Source organism: Pipra filicauda, unplaced genomic scaffold, assembly GCF_003945595.2.
Source record: "Pipra filicauda isolate LSUMZ 115617 unplaced genomic scaffold, ASM394559v2 scaffold253_size2546935_pilon, whole genome shotgun sequence".
Taxonomy (NCBI): Eukaryota; Metazoa; Chordata; class Aves; order Passeriformes; family Pipridae; genus Pipra; species Pipra filicauda.
This window is the reverse complement of record NW_024104369.1, coordinates 1,357,750-1,371,351: the sequence shown is the minus strand read 5'-3', so window position 1 is coordinate 1,371,351 and position 13,602 is coordinate 1,357,750. Positions and strand designations below refer to the sequence as shown.

The 13,602-nt window shown below is 36.8% G+C and overlaps 1 long non-coding RNA gene across 1 annotated transcript; it reads right to left on the bottom strand.

The window, feature by feature from the left end:
* Positions 1–3,127: 3,127 nt before the first annotated feature.
* Positions 3,128–10,893, bottom strand: LOC120323411. Its single transcript, XR_005563808.1, has 3 exons — positions 10,499–10,893; positions 9,312–9,385; positions 3,128–5,372 (listed from the first exon to the last, which is right to left on the bottom strand). It is a non-coding gene; the product is annotated as an uncharacterized LOC120323411 (long non-coding RNA).
* Positions 10,894–13,602: the final 2,709 nt, after the last annotated feature.

Sequence of the window (13,602 nt, the reverse complement as noted above, 5' to 3'; positions counted from 1 at the left end):
CCACTCCTTCACTGGTGCAGCACAGACACAGCCGTAGTTCGGTCTCCATCCTGTAAAGTCTTAGGTATGTATTTACCTAGATATAAAGGTATGCAATGTTTTATCTCTTCTAATTTTGTTATGGTAATGGCCATGTTTTTGAAAGCTCTTAATCCTGAAGTTGAGTGATCATGTGAGAGTTCCATTTTTCACTTGAAGATAAACTCTTTAACCTTTAAAGAAGAATGTTCAAAAATCTGAATTCATAGAGAGAGAACTCACCTTTTCTTGTTCTTATTTTTTTCCTGATTTTTCACCCATTCTAATGATTTTTGAATATTCTGTTTGAATGACTTACAATTCGAGTTAGCTCTACTAAAACTCTTTGTTGCTTGAAGCAGACTGAATTTTAATTCGTAGATTCATTACAAAGATCACATTTATTCACACATTCTTAGCATAGGCATAAATTGAAAAAGTGTACCCCAAATTCTCAAGAAATGTTATAGCTGGTCTCTTTTTTTCTATCCAAGCCACCATATGATTTTGAAATTCGAATGGACAAGTTGTTTTTTGATGACAATCATCTTTTCACTTCAAAAAGAACTTTATTTTTAGAGATTCATAAAGCATAGCTAGCTTTTAGCTAGAGGTTTTTAAGCTTTATGCACACTGTGGTTCCAGTCTGGATTACAAGTGCCAAAATGCCACAAAAAAAGACTATTCCCTCAATACTTTTGGCTTAGTGAGATACAGAAAGTGACGGAAATTTGGTAAGAAAAAAACCATAGTGAGAATTCCCACTAAGAGTTTAGATCAAAAAGGCTGATTAAGCACTGGAGGTTTTGGGAAGATTTTCAGATGGAACTGATGTTATACATCAGCTGAATTTTGCTGATCGATTTGGTAAACTGATTGAATATTGTCTCATATACAATCAATTTGAATGTTCTGGGAAGGCTTCATATATATTTAGAAACAGATAGCCTAAAGTCTAAACGTGCCCTTGGTAACTGTTGGATCCCAAAATATAATATCTTCAGAGAGAGATTTGAGTGGTCTTTCCAAAAAGCTCTGGGCTATGGAAGTTGGGAAAAACCCTCTGCATTGACCTCATCCCTGTGGATTTTTCCTGCCTTCTCCAGCAGGATGTGAAAAGACTCTTTGCATGATGCTGCCACATCATGCCCTGCCCAAACCAGAGAGTCCGCACCCTGATCTCATCAAACCTGTGCAGAAGACCTTTTGTGCTTTATCTCTCCCTTTGTGTTCCCTGAATCCTGGCATTCTGTAAACCCAAATACCTTTTTTCCCTTGTAATTCCCCCAAGAAAAAATGGGTTTTCCCCTCTGATGTATGTGTAAGACCCCAAATTTGTTAACCTGGATTTTTCCCTTATGTCATCTCCTGAAACCCCCTGTTTGTAATAATTGTAATATTTACAACCCCCTGTTGAATATGTAGATCCTAAACCCTCTAAATATGAATTTGTGAGTCCAATAAAGCATTCCAGTTTTCTGCCTCCGCTGGGATCCTCGTAGTTATTGACTCATTACAGGTAACTATTGCTGTTGGGTAAATATGAAAACACAGAAAATGTGTATGTTGATGACTGACCCCTGCCATTGCCATCACTGTTAGCTACTCATTTGTTTATCTTATGTAAGAAGCTCCTACAATTACACAGGAGACTGACAACAGTTTGAGAGGTTTCCCGTGCAGGGAAGGAGCTCCAGGCTCTTTCTGGGGCTCTTGAGGAGGCAAAGGCTGCCATAGTGGTCAGATTTCACTCTGCCTGCCATAGCATAGGATCTAGGGGTATGATTTTGCCACATGTTCTATGGCAGGGCACAAAGAAGCAACCCTTAATACCAAAACACTACCTTTAACAGAGTCATGGGATGGAAGAAAAGCGGGTACCACAAGAAGTGAAGGAATAGGGTTAAATGCCAAATGACCCTAAAATTCACCAGTTCTGTGTTGTTTCTCCATGTAAGTTGTTTGGGGTTCGCTGATGACTCGGAGCAGTAGCAATTATGAGTATCAGGAAGACATTCTGCATGTCTTGGGAACAACAATTGCAATACGTTTGAGATGACTCATTTCTTTACCTTGGCCCTGATTTTGTAGGTTTTCTTTACCAAACATGTCTGAATACTCAAAAATGCACTCAAAGGGTTTTTTCATGCAGCAGCTCCAATCAGAGTTTGTGAGTTTGCAACACGAGTTACTCATGTAAGGCATGCAATGCACAGTGAATATGAGATAACCTCCTCCATGTCAAAACTAAGGTGTGAACTTACTGATGCTTTTCGGAAATGGAGTAAATTACTTCACACATTGCTAGCTAAGAGAATTTCCAAAAAGAGTTAGTGTGGAGTAGTTTATGAGCTTTAAATTCACACCTCAATTTTTACTCTTTATGGCAACTTTTAATGCAGAGAAGCATTAAGTCATTTTAATTCTGGAAGTCTTAGTTCAAAAAGCGATCAAGGTTTTAAAAAAATGAAGTGTAACATTCTTGTATTTTCTTCTACAATTCCACTTCTCCATAAACACACTTTTCAGTTAGTTCTGATACAAAGTAAAAGACAGAACGAAAACATATACTCAAGACGAGACATTTCTCTTGAAAAATACACTTAGTCTTAATGTGGTGTGTTGACATAGGTTACAGACAGTGGAAATATGAAGAAATTTTAGGGTTAATATACTAATAGTACTGAAAATCTTATGCGACTTTTTATAGTTTAGGTCTTGCATCTTGCCTGACATCTTGCTTGGCTTCTGTCATTCCAGATGCACAAGGATTTTTAAAGCAGGAAGCTTGCTCAGGGCTTTATCCAGTCTGGTTTTGATACCCTCCAAGGATGGCAACTGCACAAAATCATCTGCAAAGAAGCAGATTTTTAGCAGCATTTTTAATTGGTTTTTTTTTTTCAAATTCACACTTCATTTAAAGTGCTCATGGATGTGGACTGCTAGTGAACTTGCCAACCTTTTTGATATAGAATGTGCTGAATCACAGGAAAAGTGAGGAAACTTACTTACAGAAGGTGTCCTGGGCTAGAAAGTTTGAATAATATTAAACTAGGTAAAACAAGACTCTTTTGGAGTCCTCAAAGGATCAACAAGAAGATAGCTTCATACTTTCCACAAGGTCTTGATACAAAAATAATATATCCAAAATTCTAGGATTTTCACCTAGTAATAATCTATCTGTAAAAACTAATTTCTATAGACACAGACTCCAATTAAAGATCAGTCAATTACATAGAGTTCAGTGACTCTAAGCAGAAAATAAAAAATAAAAAAATGTAAAAAATGTTACCTTGAATTTACTTCTTTCAATTGCAGTGCTTTATTAGACTGCTCTAGGTATGAATTCTTTCAAATATGATCACATACAGCGCACAATTTGAAGTGTTTATCTGAATATTGATCAACTGGTATTCTTTTTAAAAAACATTCTTTGCCAGTTCATCTTTGTTACTTGATACCTTATTTTTCCAAGTGCTGAGCACCTGCAGCTGCCAGTGGCTTCACATGCAGTAACCACAGTTACCCAGGAAATCAGGTCAGAGCACGCTTGTACTCACATGTCAAGGCCACAATTTTCAGTGGAAAACCATACATTTTGTAGACTACGGAATTTTTTATTTTGCTACACCTTCTGCTAAGAGGTGTCTATTTGTCCACAGCAGATGTTGGAGCCCTATCCTTTTAAGCTGCCAACATCCTAGGTCTGTTCCCAAGCATATCTATTTAGAGAGTCAGGGTTGTCATGCTGGAAAGTACCTAAAAAAGAGGGGTCTGGTACAGGACCTAGACCAAGCTCCCCCTTTATTCCCTTCTGTAAGCCAATAGCAAGAAAAAATAAATTATGAACAGATGCTTGCTTCAGTCCTGCTCTGGTTTCTGGCCAGACAGACTATCTGAGAAGGTGTAATACAAGCAGCTGCTGCTTTCTAAGGGTGCAGACATTTATTCACAGGAACAAGAGGAATGAGATTAAAAAGGTAAAAGAATTAGGACTCTGAAAAGTACAATTTCTTACATCTGTCTACAAGGTGACAAAACTTTTCACATCTCCATATGAAGAGACACTATTTACAAATCCGTACTTGTGATACATAATCTGAGGCATTTGGACAAATCAGGGTAATGCAAAAAGGTCTTTGTTTCAGTGACTTCGGAGGGCATAAATGGAGATTAGGAAAATAATTATGCACTGTAAAGGAGTATATGGCACTAATCGAGATTATAAAAAGTTAACTACGTCTGGGGCTAAAAAATGGTGTTATCCCAAATTCTCATTAATAGCATCCAATTACTGTCTGTGGTTACGTAACTGTTCATCTCACTATGTGGCCACTTACTGCTGAAGTCTGTTACTGCTCAGCATAAATTGCAGAGAGCACAGTGTGCAAAGGCACTAATGGAATTTACTTTGCATCTTGCAGTATAAGGATAAACAAACGTATTCTGAAGCAAAACTGCAAATTGGGGGGAGAGGTTATTCCAAGCAAATTTTTTTACTTTTGTGTGTTTTAAAATTAGTTCAGCTGTGGGTTTTTTAGGGAATTTTGTTTGATTGGTTTGGGCATTTTTTTGGTAGTAAAAATCTGTGATTGTTATGGGATATAAAATAAAGTAAGTGTTTTCTGTTTTAATTATGTAATTAAAAAGTGTACACTATCACATAAAACATACCATTAGTTTTAGTGAATTTTTTTTCCCCTGAATGCTATACAAATATTTTAGATCTCAAAGTGCCCATCATTAGGCACTGAGAAGTCTGTGTGTGGGCACTGAATGAAGAAAATGTCAATGAGCCTCTACTGATAAGAATAAGCACAGATAAAGTAGACAGAAAGATCTGTGAGTCAGTAAATACTGCAAACAACAATCATAGCAGGTCAGGCAATTACCAGAAGAAGAAAAAAACACTGATAAGACCAGCAAATAAAATGTGATCCCCTCATAAGCCAGGGACATGAGAGGGAATGATAGCAGACTAAATCTGGGGTTCACAGGACATTAGTGTTACTGAATGGAGGGCCGACTATTGCTGTTGCATCAAATCTAACAAAGCCTGTTTGTACAGCAAATTACCTATTTCCTTTGTAGAAGGGAAAACACCGAGTAGTAAAGCTACAGTGAGAACGAAGAAAGCAAAATCAATGACCAAAACATGAGAGAACTGCAAACTGAAACAATAAACAAAAGAGCTGTGAAAGACAAAAGCCATAGACTGAAGCGGCAAGAGAAAAAGGAATAGGCTGCAATGATTTCTGAGAGGATGGTTTTTCGTTTTCTTCATGGTTAATGGTGAGACTTCATTGACGTCTGCTGGAGCAGGATCAGGTTTCTTAAGATGGAAACAAAAATGTCTGGAAAAGGAAAAAAAGCAGAACAAGTATTGAAAGGATTCAATGTGGAAAAATTCCAATAAATACTAATTCTTGCCCCATTATAAGCACAGTTTCTGCCTATGGTGGAACAGAGATTTCGATTTGCTGATATCCACTGAAAAGTAATAATTTAGTCACTACAGGTTTTTTGTCATAAAGAACAAAACATCCAACAACTCATTCTCACAATAATAACATTTCTTAATCCTCAGCATCTGTGGTCTCAAACTAGACAGCTGATCCTCAGCTCCTTTGGAAGTGTTTGGAAAACACTCTTCCAAGAATGTAGTACATAAAAATAATCCTAAGGAAATGGACATTACAGTATAATGGTGGTATCTGCTGGTATTGAGCTTAACTTCTGGAATTGTGCTCGTGAGGAAAAGAAATGCCTCCTGCTTTACATAAATGAGTGTATATCATGAGTACAGTATATATCTATGTACAGAGAGTCAAATTGTTATTTCTGGAAACAACCCAGACATTATTTTATTCAAGGTACTTGTTTGACTAGCCCTGACAAAGTCATAACACAGTTTTCTGGGATAAAAGCATTATTCTAAAATCAGAATTAAGCCTTGTAAATTAGCTAATATTCTGCTTTACCCAGCAGATCTCCACTGCATAAGTTTAATCTTTTTCATTAGATATTCAATATGTTTCTTTTCAAACACATATTAGCTTAACAAGGATCTATGTTATAAGCCATATTAACCCCGTGTTTGCAAACAGCTTTTATCAATATTATTTCTGAAAGAATGACAAAATCAATAGAAGAAAGTGAGACAGTAGAATTAATATATTTAAATATATAATGTATCTATACTTAAATTTTAGAAAGACCTTTAAAGAGTGGCTTGTATAAAAGGATTTTGATAGATTAAAGCCATAAGTGAGGGATATCAATATGTGTAAATGTATCAGAATAGTGTAAGAGGTTAACCGGAAGAGAAGAAATTTCTTAATAAAACTATTACAATTAAAATTAAAAATTACAGGTTTGTAGTTTCAAGAAAAACAGTTTCAAATATATGTATATGTATATGTAAGAAAAGGGAGATATCTGTGAAGACAGACATTTGTGACAAGACTGAGTAACAATTCCAATATAAATATTTAATGTAATATAGGGATAAAATAAACAGGTACATATTGCTCAGTTTCTTGAACAATTTTAAAACTCAGTGCCAGCGGTACAAAGGCAAGAAATGTCACAGAAAAATATATATAACATGATCAAAGGCTCAAAAAAGATAATCAATGTGTAATTCCAACTGACATGTTCAGGGTAAAACTTGAAAGAAAGAGAATGTTTCTCATATGAATTTCCTCCAGCTTTACCTTCTTAAGATCTGAGATATTTCCAGAAGAAAAGTAAAATTAGCAGGAGTAAGGAGATAGACTACTTTAGTACAGAGACTAACCATGTGGATATCAAATACACATTTTGAGCACCTGAAGCTAATAATGGACCCCAAATTCACTTATTGCTTCCCTTATCTTCTGCACATAACAGGCCAGGATGATTTGTAGATGCTCCATCTGAAGCACTACAGGTTCCATCATGGTAGTGTCTCCTTGGCCAGAGACCCTGACACTCCCAGCTATGGGATGCCACAGGGGCGACTGAAGGTACAAAGGGTTTCTCCTCTCTTTCCCAAAAATGCAGCTGATGGCTTGAATAGTGGTGAAAGCACTTTCCTTTGAGACACAATCTGCATGTTTAATGCTTTCTGAGGAGGAAACCGAACTTCGATCTAATTTGTGAGCTGGCGAACTCTAGAGTCTGATAGAAAAGGTGAACACTGTTGTCTTCTGCTTTAACCTAAAGAAAGGACGATGTAGAAAGAGGCAGCCTGTTTCTGCAAATGTGCTCTTGACATACTGGAAAGAAACCTCTTAGCTTAAATCTCAGAGTACATTCAAGCAAAAGAATGTCTACTTCTTGGGTTCCAGTCATACTTAGAAGAAAAATAAGTAATAAAATGACTACATAGACTTCATCTGGTCTGAGCACCCACAGAAGTACAAGCCTATGTGCTTAGGGATTTTAAGATGGAACAGGGAGTTCCTTATTGAATTTAGGCTCCACAAAGGTTAAATAGTGGCTGAATGGATTTAGATCATTTGTATCTACTTAACTGTTGTCTTAGGTGCCTAAATCCTTTCCTGGACGTGGCCCAGGAGAGAGCAGAGCATTGTGCTGTTAAGTGCTCTGCTTTTACAGAAAATCAATGCTGAACTCCCATATTTTCATTTAGAAGATCCTCCCCCAGTGTTTGTATAGCTTACCATTATACAACTAATTGGACACATTATAAATGCTTAAAGATGTTGAAGGGCTTTAACAAGGAGGAAAATGCCATTATTTAGTCTAGTACAAGAGCATGAAAATAAGAAGAAAATTCCTGTGCATAGGAATTATTGAGAATTAACTGTATTCTGATGACAAACAGTCTCCTTACTAAAATGGCAGAAACTTCAGCATTTCTACTATTTAAAAAAAGAATAAATATATCACTGCTAAGTAGAAGAAACATGATATTACTGGGTGGCTGATGTAGTTGTCATCTCTTCCCCTAATTGATGTCACTTGATGGAATCAGCTCTCTTTTCCATTTTGAATATGTGATTTTGGAGCAATTAGTTATTATCAGAGAAACCTGTGGGAACATGACCTTGCACAGGGCTGCTGTTTCTTGCCAACAACTTCTAATTATCAGGTTTTGCTCATTTGATCTAGGATGGTAAGTCCCAGGCTGGGACCTTCTGAAGATAATATTTTCCTCAGAAGTAAATAAAATAATGACCATAGAACTAAGTAAGCTTTTTGTAAAACAGTGATAAAGCCTACTAGACAATCAATAGCACAAATACTTTAAAAGGGAATATCCATTATCCTGTCCATAAGATCCAAGGGAGAGGAAACCTGGAACTTCAATGCTCTTCAGAAACACTTCTTCATACCTTGGGAAGGTTTTACAGTATGCACGTTGACCAAAAAGTCCTGAACTGATCTTCACTCAGAAACTCAGGGTCAGTGCTGCATCCCATGAAAAGCAAATCACTGAGGTCTGGTTCACTGTAGAATCTAATTTTCTTTATTTCTCTCAAAGGAAGGATTAGAAGGGGCTTCCGGATTGGGGATTCTGACTCCCTAGAACACATGTGACAACTGGGGAGAAGGACTTGGGGGTGTCAACGTGTCTCAGCAATGTGCACTCACAGCCCCGAAAGCCAACCATATCCTGGGCATCAAAAGGAGTGTGGCCAGAAGGTCAAGGGAGCTGATTCTGCCCCTCTGCTCTCATGAGACCCTACCTGGAGTGCTGCATCCAGCTCTGGGATCTCCAACATAAGAAGAACATATACCTGTTGGAGTAAGTCCAGAGGAGGCCACAAAGATGAGCAGGGTGCTGCAGCACCTCTCCGGATTGTTTGAGAGAGTTGGAGCTGTTCAAGCTGGAGAAGAGAAGGCTCCTTGGAGCACATTCCGGTACCTAAAGGGGGCCTAAAGAAATCTGGAGAGGGACTGTTGTCAAGAGTATGTGGTGATTGGAGACAGGAGAGAATGAGTTTAGGTTTAGAGAATGAGAGTAGGTTTAGACTAGATATTAGACGTGAATTCTTCAGTCACAGGGTAATGAGGCATTGGAACAGGTTGTCCATAGAAGCTGTGAATGCCCCACCCCTGGAAGTGTTCAAGGCCAGGCTGAATGGTCCTCTGACTAACCTGGCCTAGTGGAATGCGTCCCTGTCCATGGAAGGGGGGTTGGAATAAGATGATTTTTAAGGTCTCTGTGGTGGTGTATCCTCTCACCCACATGCTGTGCCATGATCTGACCCTTCCAACCCAAACTATTCTGGTTCTGTGAAACATAGGACAGAAGAACTATCATGCAAGGGAAAGTCACTCACCTCTGGTGAGTGACTCTTCTTCATACATACTCTTCTTCAGGGTAGCTTCTTTAGTTGTGGAAGTTATCCTTTGACTGGTTTGTCCAGCAAAGCAAATAAATTTTAGAAAAATAAATTAATATATTTAGTTACAAACACTAACAAAAATTTAAGGAAACACAACTGACAAATATTATATACAAAGTTGGTTAACCTATTTCACTCAAAATATCTTCCTTTAAAAAAAGTTTTTATTTAAAAAAGAGTTTTATAAGTTATTCATGTGATCAAGACTTTTCAACTTCACTTTTTTCTGCATTTTTTCAACACAATTTACATATTTTTAAAATTTTTATTTATTAAACCCTTGTCTTTTTACTGAAATACATGGATTTTCATTAAATGAAAACTAAAAATGTGAAATCTATATTGATAAAGTATAAAATGGAAAAAAAATGGGAAATAAGTCAATCTTGAACTCTGTTAAATGGAGAGAGCTTTAAAATGTCAGAACACCAGATGCATTTTGACAGGTGAATGCAGTTAACCATATCAATAGTGAAAAGTTCATTGAATAGAGTTCCAAAGATATTAACAAGTAAAAGAAACATAAACCTATTTTTCTCTTAATTTGTCTTTTTTCAAGCCAAATTTACCTTTTTCTTGCATCTCGACTTAGTAGTTTTGAATGCTTCAAGATGGGTGAGCTGTAATCAGTTTGCATTTAAGATGTAGAGTTCACTGTGACTCTCATAATAAATTATTTCAATAAAAATTGCTTCCCTTTCCAGAAGATCTTAGGAACCTGGCCAATATAAGCCTACACAGGAGCATTCGAAAGTCTCTATTCTCATCACATCAAAGGCTTTAAAAAACATTGAATAATACTAGTAAAAAATGTCAATTCTCTGTCCTTGTACGTCTATTATATTAATGGTTTACTAAGTAGTATAAAGGATGATATTTTCTTTGTAGAGCCTACTAAGGGACATCAGAATCACTTCCTGAAGGCAATACACATTCACTTTCAGACAGGAAGCATTTTCCTTGAAAGATGCTATATTAATTTTTCAAGAAATTACCAAGCTTTTAGAAAAAAAAAAATTAAAATTATCTCCAGGGTTTGGACAGCCTTTTTAACAAGGGTATCTGAATGACTCCTTATTTTTTAAATACTTTTATTTTACTAACAGGAAATAGAGACTCACAGAAACATAACTGGCCTTTAGCTTCACTCTCTGCAGACTGCGGAGACCATGTCTGTCAAATCCAAAGCCAGGATCTTAAGAGGACAGGACACAGCTGCTCAAGTGGCAGGGTGCACAGCAGCACAATCGCTCCCCCCACATTCTTCGTTGTTTGCTCTACTGGAAAATTTTAGGTGTAATAGCTGCATCTTCCTCCCCCGCACAACACCATCTTTCTTCTTCTAAAGGCAGTGGTTATCCTGAGCAGTCTCCTGCTCCTTAGAGGCAGAAGAGCATTTGACACAAAGGTGAACAGCTGACCGTACAGTAAATACCCAAGTTATATTAAAAGGAATGAGCACAGCCTGTTTCTTGTCTTCATCATGTTTCTTTTTCATTAGTAATTAGGAATCCCTACAGTGTTGTTTTCTGCTCTGCCATGCCATCAAGAAATAAAGATTTCCCAACAAAATACTAGATGGCAAATATCTGGTGTAACTAACTTTACATTATCCCTCCTTCATTCTTAAAACACAATGAAACAGATCGAGCTGTTTCAGAGGCACTAGAGCATCTGTGGCTGCAAAACATGCGCTCAGGTACTTCTGCGCTCAGAGGCCCAGGGCAGTTGGAGTTAGAACATTAACTTCCTCCTGGACAACAATCTATGTCTTCAGAAGACTATTATCATCATAAGCACATGACATGTTCATGCTTCCTTATTGCTGAAAAAATCTAATTCCTAATCAGTTTTGAATATATTACATAAACTTACATGAACTCTGGCCAGTCTCAGGGCTTTGTGCTCACTATATCATCACACATCTCATGACAGATATAAGATTCTGCCTAAAATAGACATTATCTGAACTACTGCCCTATGAAGAAACCAAACATCTTGAGGTTTGTACCTATATACATGTTTTGTTGGGTTTTTTTAAAGGCTACAAATAATTAATTCTATGTTAGTGATAATCAAGACCATTGAATGATTATTCATTATCTGTCAGAACTAGTAAAATAAAAATGGCCATTACTATAATCAGTAAATTATTAATTATATCCCTCATCAATCACCAAGCAAACTATTCATCATTTGTCCCTGTTCCATAAATTTTCTGTACATAATAGTCATCAAACAAAAAAAGAATCAAGATCTCTTTCTAACAATCTCAGCTAAATTATCTATAAATATTTGTTTAATTAACCAACTCTATTACCTGTCATGTCTCCCAGCAGATGTTAAGTATTCCCCCGTCTCCTTTCCTAAGCAAATTAATATCAGTTAATATCAAGTTATACTTTTTTTTCCTGTGTGCCACAGTTACATGATTTTAATCTCACTTTCTTACCTGAGGTTAGGTAGTGGATCAGAGCAGATGACCTCCAGTTACATATCTTTATCGTTATCCAAATAAACTTTCTCCAGCCATGAGCAAAGAATATTTTTTGTTCTCTCCTTAGTTATCTTCCAGCTTCATTCAAATTAAATAGTGTTTCTATAGTGTTTGTATACTTACCTTGCAATGCGAAAAAAAGCTGGAAACCTACTCTGTTTAATTACTTTCTATCTGATGGGTTATTAACTTTCTCTGCTCAAAGGTGTTTAAAAGGTGTTTTCCAACCAGTAGCATAGTCATCTTATATGCGGATCTTTCAAGAGAACATCCTAAACTCTGTTTTCAAGTCTAAGACAACCAGGGCTGGGTCGAGTTAGCTCAGGATATTCTGTGCTGTGTTTCCAACTCCTAACCCTGGCAGCACCTCTTTCCCTTACTGGATTTATAAAGGCAGAAAGATTTCACCATTTCCCATAAATATGTGGTTATTTTTATTCCTTCTAAAAGAATATGAGATCTTTTTTGAGGAACTGGGAGAAGAAACAAGTGTTTCTAGTTCCAACACTTTCCCCAAGCAACTACAACAGCTCAGGAGTTCAAGGAAACAGGAAGAGAGTTGATGAGACATTTCCTGTTCTTGAAACACAGCGGAGAGGACCCTCAAATGGGCTGGTAATAGCAGGGGTCCCCCACTGCCTTAGTCACATTTCTTAAGTAGCATCATTGGTTTAAATCTACATAACTTGGCATTCCTCCTAAAAGAGAAAGTTTTGTCCTCCGTCACCTCTTTATCTAGGTTGATTTTAACCTGAACTGTGAGTACATGAACACTTGTTCTGGCATACGGGAGTAGGTGGCACAGGAGCAAAACAAGATGACAGAGATGGGAAATGGTGGATTTTTAGGAAGCATATATAATTAGAGCCAGCTTCTGAAGCCGTGGTGTTAAACTCAGAACCCCAAGGCAGTGTTGCCCTGGAATCATCTCTCTTACAGGTACTATGTAAAATGTCAAAAAACTCAATAACTAAGCTTTATTTAGCTATCACAAGAAAGAAATATTTATGCTGATTTATGAAGGATGAGACAATTAAGTACTGTTAGATAGTTCCAAAATCTGATGACTGTGCAAAAAATCTAAAATTGCTTTGCCTTAATGCAAAACTGTATATTATAAAGACACTGTTTTAATGATTTGACTGGAATCACTTATCATAGAAACACATAATCATTAAGGCTGGAAAAAACTCTAAGATCATTGAGTCCAACCAACCCTGAAACTGTTATGTTACAGTGTCAATACAGAGTCATAGATTTCTACCTTCTTCTTCACTTTTATGGGGGGGTGTACACTTATGTATCATAGGCCACTGACTTTTTTTGGTGTCTTTCTAAAGATCAATTCAGCTTTCATGTGGTTGCATTTCCAAAGTATTATTTTTCAACAAAAATTAAAGAATTGTGCCAGGTATCAAATAATAAAAAGTGGCACAGCAGTGTTGAAATCAGCACATCTGTGATCTTTTATTTCAGAAAATGATGCGCTTTATAAAATTGTTCTTTAAATATCTTGTGACATTTAGGGATTTAATGTAGAAAGAAATGGATTTTCTGTCAAATTGAGTGGTCATAGAAAAGAAGAAAACATGAATAATGCTTATAATCCCTTTATATCCCTAAATCAGTCACAGTTTTCAATTGATGTCATATTCTTGGATGTTTCAGCAATATCTGACACCACTGAATAACACTGAATTGCTTAGAATTTACGCCAGGCTGATACAA